Source organism: Mustela lutreola, chromosome 13, assembly GCF_030435805.1.
Source record: "Mustela lutreola isolate mMusLut2 chromosome 13, mMusLut2.pri, whole genome shotgun sequence".
Taxonomy (NCBI): Eukaryota; Metazoa; Chordata; class Mammalia; order Carnivora; family Mustelidae; genus Mustela; species Mustela lutreola.
Window position 1 is genome coordinate 70,102,182 of NC_081302.1, and position 19,220 is coordinate 70,121,401.

The 19,220-nt window shown below is 37.3% G+C and overlaps 1 long non-coding RNA gene across 1 annotated transcript in view; it reads right to left on the reverse strand.

Annotated features, from left to right (window-relative positions):
- LOC131814008 (uncharacterized) overlaps positions 1 to 18,455 on the reverse strand; it is a 59,315-nt gene extending 40,860 nt beyond the window's left edge. Inside the window, exon 1 of the long non-coding RNA XR_009347088.1 lies at positions 18,275 to 18,455. This is a non-coding gene — a long non-coding RNA (uncharacterized LOC131814008). The remainder of the gene's footprint in view (positions 1 to 18,274) is intronic.
- Between the last annotated feature and the right edge of the window lie 765 nt (positions 18,456 to 19,220).

Below are 19,220 nucleotides of genomic sequence, written 5' to 3' on the forward strand. Positions count from 1 at the left end.
GGAAGACTTTTGCTTGTCTTCCCTCAAAAATACCTCTTTCAGTTTTTTACCTTCTATTCAAGAATTTTTCACTTGCTGCAGGCATTATTTTTCTGCAGTACAAACTGAGCCCAACATCCTCTCATCCCTATCCCTCACCCAGGATAACTTGTGCTATTTTTCCTAATCACCATGCATATTAATACAGGTGATAATTAGCATATTAAAATGTTTAATTTTGAAATATAGATTTGTAGATACTTGATTAAATGACATAGAGAGGTCTTCTGTATCCTTCATCCAGTTTCTACCGGGTAGATTTTTTTTTTTTTTTTGAATCTAAGTTTTTAAATTCCAGTATAGTTAATATATAATGTTTGATTAGTTTCGGGTATATAGTATAGTGACTCAACTCTTCTATATGTTATTTAGTGGTCATCATGATAAGTGCACTCTTTAATCTCCATCATCTATTTCACCTATCCCCCTAAAATCGCTCTTCTGACAACCATCAGTTTTTCTCTATAGTTAAGAGTCTATTTCTTGGTTTATCTCTTTTTTCCTTTGCTCGTTTGTTTTTTGTTTCTTAAATTCCACATATGAGTGAGATCATATTTGTCTCTCTGACTGACTTATTTCACTTTTTAGCAAAATACTCTCTAGTTCCATCCATGTTATTAATGGGAAGATTTCATTCTTTTTAATGGCTGAATAATATTTCTTTGTATATACATATGCCACTTCTTCTTTATCCATTCATCTATTGATGGACACTTGGGCTGCTTCCACAATTTGGCTATTATAAATAATTCCTCAACCAGGTACATATTCTCTTTATGTTTGGAACATCCCTTTTTTTCTGAATTACCTGGCATATTTTTCATCATCTTTTAATATCCAGCTTCAGAGTCATGAAGCTTTCCCAGCTTTCTTCCAACTAGTGCTGAATTAATTGCTTCTTTTTTAATGCTTTGTTCTACATGTTATCATAAATATTGTCTCTGATAATCCATGACCTCTTTAAGGTTAAAAACTATGTTTTATTCATCTTTGAATCCCTAGGACCTAGCTCAAAGCATGGCACATATTAAGTACCTGATAAAATATGGTGAATTTAATATAAATTACATTTCATTTTGAGAAAATGGGATGTAAAAATCCAATTACACAAAATAGATGCATTTAATGGGCGATGTTTTAATGAGTGGTGTTACGACAAATTCCTTGTAATATCTTTCCCAGAGAATTTAAAAGATAATTTAATTTTCAAAAAAATTTACTATTATGTTCATGAATATATCTACTGGGTAATATGAGATTAATATTGAAATGTATACTCTAATGAAAAATTGCCATCTAATGTATGGAACCAGCTTTATTCTTTCTCTTCTTTTTTATGTAGTAGTATGTTCTATTTTCTATCTTATTTATTCTATTTTTTTATTCTATTCTATTTTATTTACTATTTTTATTTATTCTATTTTTTATTCTATTCTTTTTTTATTCTATTTTATACATATTTTATGTACTAATATGTTATATATTCACTCCTAGATTGGGGATTCTTTCTTCCTACTGACTACTGCTGCATTCTCTGGTGGAAAAGTCGCATGAGATCTGAATGCACGTAGGCCTCTCCAGGCTTCGTGTATGAAGGAGGACACGTGAAAGTGTTGGCTGACCTCAGCCCCTCTTCAAAGTCTCCTCAACTTTGTTTCACTTTTGTTCTTGATCAAGACCTCTAATCTTTTGCCTCTCTGTGCACCCCAGGAATCTTCCCCCCCAAGGAAGCAATGCCTGTAGGTGGGACTTGTGAGAACTTTGCTGTGCTGGGGTGGGAACGCAACACTCTTTTTGCTGCTGTGTCCATTGCTAGTCGTACAGCTCGCTGCTGCTGCACAGAGGTTGTAACAGGAACAGTGATTCCCATCCATCACATTTTCCAAAACTATTGATGAATGGCTTTTAAAAAAAGGTATTGTGTTGACATTGTGGTCGTTAAGACTGGGATGGTAGGAAAATGAGGAAGAAATTGATGGCAAGACACTGATACAGACAGAGGAAATCGATAAATGTGGTACTTCCCATATGTGTGCTCACTCCTTCAGCCACCGTTGATGAGAGATCCATCAGCCCCACACCAGGCTGCCCCTGGCTCACCTCACTGCATCTTAGCCTGCTCACACCTCTGGACACTGGTGGAGCTACTCTCTGTCCTTCTCATTTTCAAGCTTATATCCAGAATCTTAAAAGTTCCCGCATCCTAATGGCCTTTCCTTTCCTTTCTTAGGAAGGTTCGGCCTAGTCTCACAGGCTGGTTGGGATTAGATACCATTTTATCCTTTCTTTCTCTCTGTCTTTCCCAACTTTTTTTTCCCCAAGGCCCCTGTGTAAACCCTTCTCAACCTTCGTCAGTCCAAGAACTAAAAGCTGCCATGCACATCACTGCTCACCTCTGTCTATCCAAGTATTAAAAACCTCCAAGGAATTAATTGTATGTTAGGTATAGCTGGGTGATCCTGCTGCAGGTTGGTTAAGTTGGAGGTAGGAGGTAGTGTTGTCATTCCCATGATCACCATCCCTGTTAATGAATGAAACCATATTTTTTTTTTCCTTAAAGATTTTATTTATTTGTTTGACAGAGAGAGACACAGCGAGAGAGGCAACACAAGCAGGGGTAGGGAGAGTGGGAGAAGCAGGCTCTCTGCTAAGCAGGGAGCCCAATGTGGGGCTTGATCCCAGGACCTGGGATCATGACCTGAGCCGAAGGCAGAGCCTTAACGATGGAGCCACCCAGGTGCCCCTGAAACCATGTTCTGAACATGTAACACAACTTCTTTTTGCCTTTGGTCTCTCATTAAATTAAAAAATAATAATTAAGTATGGATTTTTTTTTTTTTTGACAAGTTAAGTATTTCTTTACCTGTGAATTAGAAACAGAAGAATCAGCCTTCATATTCTCCTATTGATCTCAGAGTGATTGGTATTGTTTGGAAATGATCACACAGGCATCCCTACTTCTGGGCACTGAAATTACTTTTCTCTCTTTTCATTCTCTGACATCTTAGAAATGAAAACAAGGACTTTTCATCTGTTTAGGGACAAAGAACCAGTGGCGTGAGTGACACAGCACTTTTATTCTTGGCAAGGCCTGACACCGAAAGAGCAGTGGGAGATAACTTTCAAGTGGGCCTTAGGAGGAAATCCAAAGGACTGCCTTTCTGCAGGGTCAAATATCTCTATCCTGAGTAAATCATTCAAAGCAACAGGGCTAGAGGCAAGCCGGCACTGTCAGCCGGCACATGCTGTTAGCTGTCACCTTCTGTTCTGTTAAGTAGAAGAATTTACAAGAATAGTGATTCATTGAATAAAATAGTTCATTAGGGTAAAATTAGATGGCCAGAAAACCAAGTCAGCCTTTCAGAACTGTTACAGTAAAATAAGTACTTTGTAATATGATGCTTTAGAGTTCATATTCTAAGCAATATTATCTTGGTTATTTGTGGAGAGCCTATCAGTGAAGACCCTTAGGAAGCAATGAGTGTTTTTCTGTAGAAGTCTTTTTTCATTGATTTCTATACCAAGCTATACCCTCAGCTGATTGTGAAGGTAAAACACTAGAAAAAGTTTTCACCTAAAGAAATAATTTAAGGGACTAAATATTTGTCCTTTAAAAGGGGTTATTTTGGATCAAATTTTATCCCAAGTATAGTTATTGTGTCCCACATGGATACCATTCTCTTGTTGATTGTGCTATTTGGGGCCATCTCTTTCCCTCCCAGCTTATAACTAATACCCCATCTTGCTCTGCACACATAGAAGATCTTCCCTTTGGAATCAATAAAATTCAGATGGAAAAAGCAAGGAGAACAATGGGATCTGAACCTTTTATTTCTGAATTTCTGGTTAGAGACTTTAAATTTGCTAGATTCATCGAGCGTAGACAGAATGATTTTTAATCTCATTGAGGTATCCAGCACAGTTTACATTTACTGAGTACCAGTGTTGTGGTGGTAAGTTTCTCTGAGCGAGAGTATACTCTGTGATACTCAAGACTAGCACTGTCCAACAGAGATACAATGCCAACCTCACACATAATTTAAAGTCTTCTAGGGGCGCCTGGGTGGCTCAGTGGGTTAAGCCACTGCCTTCGGCTCGGGTCATGATCTCAGGGTCCTGGAATCGAGTCCCGCATCGGGCTCTCTGCTCGGCAGGGAGCCTGCTTCCCTCTCTCTCTCTCTCTGCCTGCCTCTCCATCTACTTGTGATTTCTCTCTGTCAAATAAATAAATAAAATCTTAAAAAAAAAATAAAGTCTTCTAGTAATTACATTTAAAAAGCTGAAAAAGGATGCATTTTAATAGTGTGTTTTATTTAATCCAATGTATCTAAAATATTATCATTTCAATATGTAATCAAAATGTATAAGATGGAGATATTTTACACTTTTTATTGCACTAAGTCTTCAATATTCAGTGTGTATTTTCTGCTATCTAAATTTGGACTAGCCACATTTCAAAACCACATGTGGTTAGTAGCTACCATATTAGATAGCTCAGCTCTGAAGGATGGTAAGTATAATAAAATTAGTGCATATTCTGCATATCTACATGGCTATATATAATTTTAAAACATTTCCTATTTCCAACAATGTTGGATTTTCTGAACATGAATATTTTGTTTTTAATTAGATTTTGAAGTCTCATAGGTAAAGACATGTTATAGATAATGGTTATATGAAATAAATTTAATTTAAAACGTATTAAAATACAGGCACAGCTTTTTTATGTGTAGATTTATCCACATATATCAACTGAGTTTGTCTTTTCTTAATTTTGATCTATAGCTATTTTTGCAAAGACTTCATCACCTCTTAATAGCTTAGGATTCTTAATGTTTCTTTTTAAACATATTGAAAGAATGAATTCAAGAGCCCAGTAATTTTACAGACAACGTTTTGAACTTTTCACTGTTAGTTGGATGTCCACTTCTGACATGTGTGGTTTTTAATTTACATTTAGAAACACATTTGCTTTTCCCTTGATTATTTGACTGCTATTGAGATAAATGCAGGCTATTCTTCATTAGTCTCACTTTTCTTTCTATTTAAAATTCCTTTCAATTCAAATTCACCTTTAAAGACTCAGTCTGGATTATCTCCTAAAAATTCTGCTAGAATAGACCCATAACATTCTTGGATTTGACATGAAGTCTTGTTTTCTTCACATGTAAATACATGTTCTTTCACAGTGTTGGAAAGGCACTGTTTCTCAGTGACCTTTGAATTCAGAGTGAACCTGTACTTCACTGGTTGTGAGACTAGGTATTGAAATCTGTCACTAAACCACACAGCAGCCTGGAGATTGTGCCTCACTCTCCTAGTTTTCCCAGCTCCCCTTTGTAATGCACTAATTCTTGGGGAAGAGATAGTATCTTTTTGTGAATAATAGCCACTGGGTTAAGTGGCACTCAAGTGCAATTACTACTAGGGAGAGAAGTGAGGAAAGATTACAAGGTTTTAAGTGGTTCTTTGATAAAAAATATAGAATTTGGATAAATTGAAAGTAGGATATGGAATATTGACACAGAGATGTGACAAACTGCCATAAGGAAATTAAAAACAAAGTGATACCTGAAATTAGTTCAGAGTTCCTGTGGCTGAGAGGTTTCTATTTTTTTTTTTTTTTTTGGTAAGATTTTTTTTTATTTATTTGACAGCCAGAAAGAGAGAGAGCACAAGCAGGAGGAGTGGCAGCAGAGGCAGAGGGAGAAGCACGCTCCCTGGCTGAGTGATCAAGGAAGCCAAGGTGGGGCTCCATCCCAGGACCCTGAGATCATGATCTGAGCTGAAGGCAGACACTTAAACTACTGAGCCACCCAGGTATCCAAGGCTTTCATCTTTTAAATCAGGGACCAATAAGCTTTTTCTATAAAGGTCCATATAGTAAATAGTTTAGTCTTTGTGCACTATATGGTCTTTGTCAGAACTACTCAAGTCTGCTATTGTAGCTCAGAAAACAGACATAGACAACATACAAACGAATATGGTTGTGTTCCAACAAAACTTTATTTATAGGGGCGCCTAGGTGGCTCAACGGGTTAAAGCCTCTGCCTTCGGCTCAGGTCATGATCTCAGGGTCCTGGGATCGAGTCCCGCATCGGGCTCTCTGTTCAGCAGGGAGCCTGCTTCCTCCTCTCTCTCTCTCTGTCTGCCTCTCTGCCTACTTGTGATCTGTTTGTCAAATAAATAAATAAATAAATAAAATCTTTAAAACAAAAACAACAACAACTTTATTTATAAACACATGGTTGGCTGGCTTTGACCCATGTAACCCAGTATAAGAAATAAACATGTGCAAGTTCTGCCTGGCAGCTGAACTGCTACCTGGTGCCTGGGAATGCTAACTGCCTGGGAATATCCATAAAATGGGAATGACTTTCTCCTGAATCACAGTTCCTGTAAGAAGACATGTGCTTCTTGTGCACATTTCCATACTCCAAACTAACTATTTTATTAGATGAAGTACGTGTCTCTAAGAGAGACTTGAAATTATAGTGGTTTGAGCATATAAATTTCCTTGTGTTAGCAGCATACGGCTAATATAGTGACTCCAGGTGTTACCCTACCATCATTCCCTCGTGGCTCCCCTTCACCCAGTCGGCCTTGGAACCAGCAGGAAGGGGAAAGAGCACAACCTGGAAGCTGCTCACATCACTTCTTCTGATATCTCATTGGTCAGCTCTTAGTCAAATAGCCCCATCTATCTGCAAGAGAGGCTGAAGGTGGAGTACTTATTCTGGGCAGCTGTGTGCCCCATAAATTTCTAGAGCCTCTACTACTGCTACACAAAAGATGAATGGAGCTGCAGCTAGCTTTTCTGCTTTAATCTTATATTTACACAATAATTAAGAGCCGGAAAGAAGTTACTTCCATTTTAAAGTTCCATTTTGCTGTATTTCATGTGACAAATGATAGGCTGTTGCATTGAGAATAGAGGCCGTTCTAAGTCTTCAGACACAAATAACAGGAATCCACTATGCATGGTTAGAATATTGTTTTATATGGCAAATATCCTGCATACGCTACTACTCTTCTCTTCTGAGCCCACAGTAGACAGTACTAATAAATCACAGCATTCTTTCCCACTGAACTCAGACTTGGCCTTAAAACCCTCTATATCCTTCTCTAGACAGCCTCTACCAATCAGGTCGTGTTGGCATGCCATCAGCAATTTATTTGCCTTTCTTGGCTTAAAGTTTTACCATTTTTCTTTTTGGGACTTTGACACCAGTCTTATCTATATATGGTGACATGGCAAATTATGAATTAAATGTTGTTTTTTTGTCTTTTAAGTCAAATATCCTCTTGAGTTTTGTCATTTTCATCTTGTTATTTCCAGATCATGATTAAATCTCAGTTTTATATAACTGACTTTTAGTTACAAAACCAAAGTTGAAATAATTGTATTCAACCTCTTAATTTTATAAATAGAGAAATTGGAACCCAAAAAGATGAAAGGATTTACCCAGGGGCATATAGCAGCATTGAAACTAGACTCCTGAAACCCTGAGTCCTATTCTAGTACCTTTTCTTTGCAAAGATCAAATCAGAAGTAAGAAGAGTAATTAAACATCAGCAATATTTGTGGTGGTAATTGGGTTGATTGATTAACAATGTAGGCAAGGACCAACATACCTCACCTTTTCTTATGTAAAAGAAATAGTATCGCCAGCATGTTTGGCTGCTCCCCTGTTTGGCTCCCCTGTTTGGCTGCTTCCCTGTTTAGCTGCTTCTAGAACTTTCCAAATTTTATAAAAGGGATATGCATTGTGAAAGATAAGATTTGAAGACTGCTTTCTAGGACATTCATATTTCCGTTATGTTAAAAGAATGGTGAAGCTGTTCTTGTAATACCTTAGCGTTTCCTGTTTTAATAGGATGCATTTATGTGAGATTGAAAGTACTGACTTTTGTAGAACATTTTCCAGATGAATTTATAATAGCAATTTGAATTCTTTTTAGCATATTTTGACCTATGGGTCTATTAGGTTATGTTGCTTCTCAGTTTATTCAGATCCCTTTGTCCAGCCCAGATTGTTTGCGTTCTCTCAGGCAAGGCTGTACACTTCGGTTCTTCTTATGTGCAAACAGTTTCTCAGCAGGAGTGCTACTTAAAAGGCAACTCTACATGAAACATGAAAACTCTCATCAATAGGCAGGTGGAGTTAGATTATCTCATTCTTTGAAGAGCAGGAAAAAAAAAAAAAAACACCTCAGCAAAAATAAGTTAAAAAAGTGAGACCAATTATAGACCAGGCAAATCTAACTATAGTGTCTATAGCTAAGAAAGTATATATTAACTAAAACTAGATTTTAAAAGATTAACTAAATCTTCTCATTAAACTTCAAGTCCATTAAGTACCAAAAATTATGGCACTTTCACATGACAGAGAAAATTAGCCTAGTACAACAGATCAAGGGAAATTTTGATAAGGGGCATTTCTTGATTTAACTATTAATTAAAATGCTTGAGACACTGAAGAATTTTCCTCTTTTCGTCTTTCAATGTTGAGGGAAGAGCCTAAAAGCAGTAAAACTTTATGACTGTAACCAAAAGATAGAAAATAATTTCAGTGAGATGGACCTAAATCTTGAGCTTAGCTGCATTTACCAGACCTGGAAAGTTCTGTGTCCTCTGACACACAGGGAGGACAAAATCCTCCTTCATACTGAAACCAAGCTCAAGTAAATTCGGAAATGCCTCCTTATCATTCGCACACTCTCTTTCAATGACGGTATCTATTTTTGTTTTGCTAATTCAAATTTGGCCCAATGAAACCTTTCTGAATAGATAAGCAACTACTTACATGCCCATGAGGCTCCATCAGTAGGTTCATTTTTTAAAAAACATAAAAAACAAATATTTAATGAGCATTTACTGAGTTAGGATATATGGTACCTAAAGCTGGGAAAGTAAAAATCATAGCCCTCAGAAGTCCACCATTTCATGTGCTAGACAAACAAATGAGCAAATAATTTCAGTATGACATAGTTCAATTGCTGTGGAAGCAGCAAATTCTGCCCAAGTATTGACAGAGGAAACAAAGCTGGAGCTGGCTGAAAGACTCAGAGACTTCATGAAGCAGAAAAGATGGGCAAGAAATCAGAGGCAAAAACATTATATATAAAGGCATGGAATGGGGGCACCTGGCTGGCTCAGTTGGTTAAAGTGTCTGCCTTTGGTTCAGGTCCTTTGGCTCAGGTCATGGGATTGAGTCCCACATCAGGCTCCCTGCTCAGTGGGGAGCTTGTTTCTCTCTCCCCCTCTGCCACTCCTGCTTGTACTCTCTTGCCCTTTCTTTCTCTCAAATAAAATTAAAAAAAAAAAGAAAGAAAGAAAGAAATAAGGGCATGGAAGTGTAAAAAAGCATATGACCTTTGATTGTAGAGTGTGGCAGGGACGTAAGGTGGGGGAGAGGGTGTGGCAGGGAATTGTGTTCAATAATTAGCAAATATGAATTGAGTGACTCTTTAGCTTGGGCACTGTGCAGGAATAAATGCAGCTTTTTCCTGGTACTTGAGACATTAACAAAGGAGACACAGGTCACAGATAAATTACATTTGAGTGAAGACATAACAACAGAAGAAGTGCCAGGTTCTTTTTCTTCACAAAGAAGTAACAGCATCCTGTTGTTGGCAGGAATACCTGCAAAGGTGAGCAATAGCACATACCGCCTGTTTGCAAGGACCACACAGTATAGTGGGGGTGACAGACATAGATCAAGCAGTTACAGCAACATGTATACGCCAGCAACTGTGACAAATGTCATCCAGAAAGTACAGAGTTCTAGAGACCTATAGTGGGAGATTATGTTCTAATCAGGGAGGGTAGGAAAAAATTATATTTATCACCCCTCTTCTTACACAATAATTTCTGCATGCCTGAATTCTTAATTTGCTTTATCTTAGAGTTCAAGTAGGTTTTGAAAGAAGGTTACCTGGGTAACAGCTTGTCAGAGCTCTTGTGTCTCTGAGAGAATATTTGTCTTCCACTTTCATAAATGACCAATAACACTAGTATAGAAAAGTCCAAAGTTACAATTTCCTTTCTTAAACCTCTCCTAGCATTTGAGTCCTTGTCAAACGACAATGTGATTTAGAATAGATGTTTCCTCTTTAGATACATTTATTTTTATGACTCAATCTTACAGTTTTTTAAAAAGATTTTTAAAATTCATTTATTTGAGAGAGTAAGAGAGAACACCAGCGGGGTGGAGGGACAGAGGCCAAGGGAGAAGCAGGCTCCCTGCTGGGATCGGGGATCAATCCCAGGACCCTGGGTGGCAATGGATCTCTTTGGTATTTCCCCCAAATGACCTGAAAACTTACATCTACACAAAAACCTGCACGATGTTTATAGCAACTTCATTCTTAGCTGCCAAAAGTTGGAAGCAAGGTCAATGGATAAATAAACTCTGGTACATACAGATAATGGAATATTATTTAGTGTTAAAAAGAAGTGAGCTATCAAGCTCTGAAAAGACGTGGAGGAAGCTTAAAGGCATATTACTAAGTGAAAGAAGCAGATCTGAAAAAACTATGCATTATATGATTCTAATTATATGACATTCTAGTTTGATTCTAATTATATGACATTCTAGGAAGGGGAAAACTGTGAAGATAGTAAAGGATCAGTGATTGCTAGGGTTTGTGGGGAGGGAAGGAGGAATAGGCAGAACACAGAGGATTTTTAGGGCAATGAAACTCTCCTGTATGATAGTACAATAGTGGATCTATGCCATTATACGTTTCTCCAAATTCATAGAATATACAAGACCAAATGACGTATTTATTAGCATAATACTCTCTAGTTCCATCCATGTCATTGCAAATGGCAAGATTTTATTTTTTGATGGCTGTGTAATGTTCTCTCGTGTATGTATACACCACATCTTCTTTATCCATTCATCTGTTGATGAAAAAGACAAAACTGGAGAAGGAGACAAACCATAAGAAACTTTTAGTCTTAGGAAACAAACTGAGGGTTGCTGGAGGGGAGGGGGGCTAGGGGGATGGAGTGGCTGGGTGTTGGACGTTGGGGAGGGTATGTGTTGTGGTGAGTGCTGGGTGTTGTGAAAGACTAATGATTCACAGAACTGTACCCCTGAAACAAATAATACACTATATGTTAATTAAAAAAATTTTTAAAAGAGAAAAACACAAATTTGTCTACCAGAATATTCTTAGAATAATACCATAAAATTAGAGAGTACTCAAATATCAGTAGGGAAACAGTTACTTAAAGTACATCCATACCTACCAATGCATGGGATACTATGGATTTGTGTTTTAAGAAGTGATTTGGTTTTTTAAGAAGTAGATATATGTATATGGATATGAAAAAAATGTCCATGACAAATCCTTGGGCAGAAATAGCAAGATATAAAACAAAAACCAAAACAAAATAAAACAAAGAATATATAAACACCAAGCTTGAACCCAAATTTTAACTACCGACTTCAGGTAGAGATGATGTGTTAATGTATGTCCCCTGCCATGCAGGGGGTTAATAGTGGGGAAGGCTGTGCAAATGTGGAAATCTCTATACCTGCTTAATTTTGCTGTGAACCTAAAAGTGCCCTAAAAAATAAAGTCTATTTTAAAAAAATCAAAACAAATGAATGAAATTCCCTGTACATAAAAACAATTGTACTAGGAAATCTAGTCACCTAGGCTCCCCTTTTCTCACCTTTATTAAGATATAATTTACATGCTATAAAATCTGCTCACTTAAAATATACAATTCAATTTTTAGTATATTCACAGAGTTGTGTGACCACAACCAAAATAAAATTTTAGAACCTTTTATCACTACCTTTCCACCAAAAATCTCACATACATTACAAGCCATTACCCTTCGCCACTTTCCCAACCCTTGGCAAGTAATAATATGCTTTCTGTCTCTATACATTTGCCTACTCTAAACATTTAATATAAATAGGACCATACCTTATGTGGTCTTTTGTGATTGGCTTCTTTCACTTAGTATGTTGTCAAAATTCATCTTGTCTTGGGGTGCCTGCATGGCTCAGCCGGTTACACATCTGCCTTCGGCTCAGGTCATGATCCCAGGGTCTACTGGGATCAAGACTTAAGTCAGTCTCCCTGCTAGTGGGGAGCCTGTTTCTTCCTTTCCTGCTACCCTGCTTGTGTTCCCTCTCTAGCTTTCTCTTTCCATCAAATAAATAAAATCTTAAAAAAAGAAATTCATCTGATTGTATAGCATGTATCAGTGTATCACTTTTTAATTGTTAAATAATGTTCCTTTGTAACAATTTGAGGAATGCAAACAGATTTCCAAAGTGACTATTATTTTACATTTCTACCCACAAAGAAGGATTTCAGTTTTTCTGTTTTCTCATCAGCATTTGATATGGTCTGTGTGTGTGTTTTTGTTTGTTTGTTTGTTTGTTTATTGTTTTTGAAGGTGGTTATATATTATTTACAAATCTTTTCTCCCAATCTGTGAGTTGTATATTTACTTTCTTTCTAGGAGCACTTGCAGTACAAAGGATTTAGCTTTATGTAGTTCTATTTACCTATTTTTTTCATCCTTTCTTTCTTGTGTTTTGGTGTCACATTTAAGAAACCATTGACTAATCCAATGACCTGAAGATTTATTTCTCTGTGTTTTCTTCTAAGAGTTTTATATTTGTAGCTCATTCATTTAGATTTTTGATCCATTTTGAGCTCATTTGTGTATAAGTGAGATAGTCCAAATTCATTACTTTGCATGTGGTTATGTAGTTGTCTTAGTATCATTGAAAGACTACTCCTTCCCCTTTTAATTATCTTGGCAGTTTTGTTGAAATACTGTTGACCACAAAAACATAAGTTTATTTCTGGACTTTCAGTTCTATTGAATTGATGTATATATCTATTCTTATGCCATACCACATTCTTTTGATTACTCTATCTTTGTGGTAACTTGTGAAATTTGGAAGTTTGAGTATTCCAACTTTGTTCTTCTTTTCCAAGATTACTTATTCTGGGTCCTTTGGATTTCATATGAATTTTAAGATCAGCTTGACAATTCCTGTGAAAAAACAGTATTTTAAGAATCACAATGAATCTGAACATCAGATTAGACCTGATGTTAGATCCTCTCTAACTTTTTTCAGTAATATTTTATAGATTTCAATGTAGAAGTCTTTTTTTTTTTTTAAAGATTTTATTTATTTATTTGACAGACAGAGATCACAAGTAGGCAGAGAGGCAGGCAGAAAGAGAGAGAAGGAAGCAGGCTCCCTGCTGAGCAGAGAGCCCGATGTGGGACTCGATCCCAGGACCCTGAGATCATGACCTGAGCCGAAGGCAGCGGCTTAACCCACTGAGCCACCCAGGCGCCCTCAATGTAGAAGTCTTAAATGTCTTTTGTTAAATTTATATCTAAGAATTTTATTTTTTTTCACAGTATTTTACATGGAATTATTTAGTTTCATTTTCAAATTCCTCATTGTTCATATATAGAAATAACTGACTTTTTGTATATTGATCACATATCTTGCAACTTTGCTGTCATTATTTATACATTATATACAAATAATTTTATTTCTTCCTTTCTAATATGGATACCTGGTGTTTCTTTTTCTTGCCTAATTTCCCTGGATACAACCTCTAGTACAACATGGAATAAAAGGGGCAAAATCAGAAAAAAAAAATCTCTGTTATAATTCTGATTTTAGAGAGAAACCAGTTTTTCACTATTAAGTATGACTTTAGGTGTGGGTTTTTTCATTGATGCTCTTTATCAGCTTGAAGAGGTTCATTTCTATTCCTAGCTTGTTGAGGGTTTCTATCATGAAAGGATGTTGGATTTTGTTGGCTGCTTTTTCCACATCTATTGAGTTGATTATGTTGTTTTTCCCCCTATTTTATTAAAATAAATTTCCTATCTTGAACCAGCTTTGCATTCTTGGGATGAATCCCACTTAGTATGGTGTATGATCCTTTTATATGTTGCTGAATTTAGTTTGCTAAAATTTTGTTGGGGATTTTTGCATCTATATTCATAAAAGACATTGGGATATAATTTCATTTTATTACATCGTCTTTTTCTGGTTTTGGCAAAAGTGAAATAATGACTGTACAGAATTAATTGAGAAGTGTTTTCTTGTATTTTTGAGTGAGTTTGTGAAGGATTGGTTTTCATCTTTAAAATATTTAGCAGAATTCATCAGTGAAGCCATCTGAGCCTAGGCATTTCTTTGTGGTAAGTTTTATTTTTTATTTTTTTAATTTTTAAAAAAGATTTTATTTATTTATTTGACAGAGATCACAAGTAGGCAGAGAGGCAGGCAGGGAGAGAGGGGGAAGCAGGCTCCCTGCTGAGCAAAGATCCCGATGTGGGGCTCAATCCCAGGACCCTGGGATCATGACCCAAGCTGATGGCAGAGGCTTTAACCCACTGAGCCACCTAAGCGCCCCTGTGGTAAGTTTTATGTTACTATTTCTGTGTGTTTATTTGTTATAAGTCCACTTAGAGTTTTCATTTCTTCTTGAGTAGGTTTTGAGAAAGTCTTTCTAGAGATTTTTCTATTTTATCTAAGTTATCAAACTGTTGACAAATAATTTTTCATAGTATGCTTTTATAGTTATTTTATTTCTATAATGTCAGGTTATTAATTTGAGATTTTCTCTTCTTTAGTATAGGTACTTAAAGCTATAAATCTCCCTCTGAGCACTGCTTTCTCAGCCTGCCATAAGTCTTGATATATTGTGTTTTGATATGTATGGGTTTTGGCCATCAAAGGAACTGAGAAAGAATGGGTGATGAGATAGAAAGAAACCTAAAGAGCTGGTTTCATGGAAGTTAAAAGATTAACATTTTTCAAGAAGAGAGTGCAACTCCAAAGACTAATGTTGAGAGTAAAATGAGGTCAAAGAAGTGAAGGTTTTCCTTGGTATTATAGAAGTTATTGATGGTTGTTTATGAACAGTGGTATTGGGTTGGAAGGGAAGACAGAAACCCTACAGAAGGGGCCAAAGAGATGACTAGAAGTGAAAACATAGGCAATAAATATTAGACAACTACTTTCATAAGTTTCGTTGTAATGTGGAGCAGAGAAATATGAGCACTCTTTGGGGAGGGATGCAAGATCACAGGAACACTTGTTAAAGATGGGGAATCTTAGAGCATGCTTGCATGCTGATAGAAGTGAGAAAGACTAATGAATCAAAAGAGTTGCAGAAATCCTTGAGAAGGAGAGAGAGGATGGGAAACATCCATGTGTTTGCCTTTGATGGGAACATAAAAACTGTAGCAGGAAGAAAGGCAGAGCATTTGGGTACAGATGCAGGTAGAGGTGATGATGGAAAAAGTGAGAATTCCTGTTTAATTGTGGCTAGCTTGTCAGTGAAATATGAACTGAAATCAGCAGTTAAAAGTTAGAGTGGGTTATAGGGAATATTGGAGGTTGGAAAATATATGAAAAGGTGTTAAATAGAACTTCTGGGGAAAGTTTGCTTCTAAAAGACTTATAAGATTTGCTGGGCGTTTTTTTGTTTGTTTTTTTGTTTTTGTTTTTGTTTTGTTTTGATAGCCCATTTTGAATTTAAAAGGAGCCCAGTTAGCACAGCTGTGTTTATTTTCTAAGGGGCAGCCTCAGAGTTGGTAGATAGTTTTAAGTGTAATTGATTGTTCTCCCAGGTAAGTGAATAGAGGATCATAAAGCAAGGATATGCTAAATGGGCTTTACCCTGCACACCCAGACATGCCACACTCCTTCACATGCATCGTACACTCCCATGTGCATGCATATACACACACATCACACTTCTATACCCACGCTCATCACACTTACAAGTACTACCCCACTTAATTTTTACAGTAATCCTCCAATAGCATTTTACTACTGGTTTTGAAGTATCTGAAGATTGAAGCACACTTGTAGTTTCCACTATATGGATCACTCTCCACTCTGTTCTTGCAAAGTTTTCAACATGATCATGAAATAAAGTAGAGCCACTGCTGGGATTCCATTTGAGTCATCCCTTCAGTGTAATTTGCCTTGGAGGTTTTTCCTCTGACACCTAGCCTACTACTGTCCTGGCTGTCCCGGGACCTCTTCATGCACTGGACCTTCTCCAGACTTTTCTCCACACCCACCAACTACTCCAATTCTTTCATCAGTATAGCTGGATTTCAGGCTCTGCTCCTCATTGGCTGTGTGAACTACTATGTAGTATGGGAGCAATAATAATTTGTTCTGAGGATTAAAGAGTTTAATGCATGGAAAGTGCTCAAGTCTGTGTACATGGCAGGCATTCAATAAAATGTCACTCTTTCTCTGTCCCTTAACCTCAATCTCAATATCTCTACCTGTGTTATTTGTTCTGGTCATATTGCCTGACGGGATCTTCATTCAGTAACCATTTTGTTTTTGATTTTTACTACTATAATTTAATTCTTGGTGATGGAATTTTAAGAATTGTTTAAAGATTTATTTATTTATTTGAGGGAGGGTACGGAAGAGGGAGAGAGCATGAGCATGATGAGCAGGGAGAGGGGCAGAGGGAGAGAATCTTCAAACGGACTACTCCCCACTGAGTGCAGAGCCTGACAGGGGGCTGGATCTCATGACCCGTGAGATCATGACCCGAGCCAGAACCAAGAGTTGGGCACTCAACTAACTGAGCCACCCAGGTGTCTCCAGAATGTTGTTTTTTTTTTTTTTTAAGATTTTATTTATTTATTTGACAGACAGAGATCACAAGTAGGCAGAAAGGAAGGCAGAGAGAGGGGGGGGATGCAGGCTCCCCACTGAGCAGAGAGCCCGATGTGGGGCTCAGCTTCAGGACACTGGGATCACGACTTGAGCTGAAGGCAGAGGCTTAACCCACTGAACCACTCAGGTGGCCCACATCTCTAGAATTTTAAGTTTAATGGTGTTCTTCTGGAAATAATGTCAGAATCTACAATTGACTCTAATAGGACTTCCAAGTGGACAGAAGATTATATTTAGAGCATATAGATCTTTCCACTTGACTCAAATCCTACAGAAGGACTGACTCTGATTATCACAAATTAAACTAAACTCTAACACTGAGCACAAAAAGTTATTTTTTTTTTCATGTCTTGGTTGTTAGAGTATTTCCTAAGTTAGTGAATTATTAGGCCTTTTAAAATATCAGAGGTTTGTGCCATATCCAGAGTCTTTACAATGTAACAGAACAGAATTGCAATATCATAAAATAGGTGTTATGTCACTGACATAAACTCAAGGGCATCTCTTTAAAAAGCATCACCTTGGGAATGTGGTTGGGACTCTCACTCTCATTTCCCTTTTTGCTACCGTGACATTGGCTCCTCAAGTCCCACGTGGTACGTCACTCTTGGTCTTAGAGGACAGAAGGTTTTACATAAAGGGGCCTCGTTTACTACCTTATTTTTTCTGCACCAATCATTATTCACTATTTTATTTTGACCATAAGACAAATGGCTAAGGTTAATCCTGAGTGGTGCTGGAGCAAAGTGAACACACTCCTGCCTTTTAAAAGTTGTACTACTGAGCACATTTGCTTTCTGTGACATGTGACATGTCACAGAACTGTTCAGAAGGAAAGCTGAGACCTTGTGCTTTGATCTTTTACAGTTCCCTTTTATTCTTAGCTCTTAGCAATGGTAGCAAATTATATGTTATTGAAGACTTTATATTGGCATGTGCAAACAATACTATACTTGTACTGTGTAGCAATGGTAGCTCATATTCTGTGTGGAATATAAGCCCCCTTACAGACATTACAGTCATGTGGTATTATGCATGCAAAGCCATGTTCCTATGGTTTTGATGCTCTGGGAAGTAGCAGACTGTTTTCTTAATTCTCTTAAGTTGAATTTCCCCCTAAAGACTCATTAGGAAAAGACATGTTGAAACGTGTGGTGTCGTTACAACCATTGTTCTCACTTGGCAACAAGCAACAAAAGAAGAAAAACATTTCTGACAATTTCTGAAATGCGATTGTTAGAAATCACTCTCTGAAATTAATGAGATGCTAGAGAAAGCCAAGAGCTTTATAGATCATATCATGTGTGCAGCTTGATGAGGGCTTTAAGTGGGGATGTGATCATGTGCCAAGTGAACGCAACAGTTTTCATGATCATCTACTTTTCTCACTAATGCTGCTTAATGAAAATCAAGCAGATCTACCACGATAAACATTGAAATGATTACAGAATATTCTGACCCTCAGGAAATTATATGGAATGAACAGCTAAAGCTTTAGTCTTACTCACCTATGGACCATCTTGTTTGTTTTCTTGTTTTAAGATGAGGAAATATTTTAAAAATCAGCTAGAAGGTAAATTCTTCCACCCAAACAATTGAGTCTCCCATTTAGTGTTTCTTGTTTTTTCCCATCTGTTGACTCTTGGCATCTCCCCTGCTGCTCCTGGTCCCCACCTGGCCCCGGCTTGATTCTTCTGTTGCCTGTCTGTCTCCATGGAGACAGACTGCTTGGAGGAAGGAACCGTGAACAGTATCCAGAGGCATGCCTCACCAGACCCTCTGTGGGAACAGCTTCCCTTTGATCACAGTGCAGAAAGGGGCAGTTATCTCTTCTTAAGACAAGCAAAATGTTTAGGACCTACATTTCTACCCCCATGTATTTCTGCAGATGTAACTCAACAAAGCCTGGAGAGGAGAGATGGGGCACCATCTGTTTTCCATGGTGCTTCCGTGTCAGGAGAGGCGCGGCAATTGTCAGGAGGACCCAGAGGGAAGGAGAGAGAGGGATAGAAGATAAGATAAGAGAATGAAAGGGTTTCCAATGAACAGACACCAGCAGTCCAACTGTGCAAGGGAAAGGTTAACTAGACACCTGCGAAATATATGGCAACTGTGTATATATTTCCCCATAAAACACACAATTATACTGAATAGAAAAGTACTAAAATGCATAAAGAATTTGTTTCTTAATGACAAAATTGCTTATTTTACAGAGGAGGCACCCAGGTTTATAAGAAAGCATAAATTTGCCAAGAGCCCAGTGTTATGGGGGGTCTCACACTTTGCACTTTCCAGCCTTTTTTTTTGTTGCTACCCACAGTAGTACTTTTCATGCAAGCCCATCAGCACAGTTTTGTCATTAGATTTTTAGACCTATATGAAAAGCTAAACTTGCCTATGGAATAGATAATAGTGTTGAAATTTAAAGAAAAAACATAAGTACATGAGATCAAC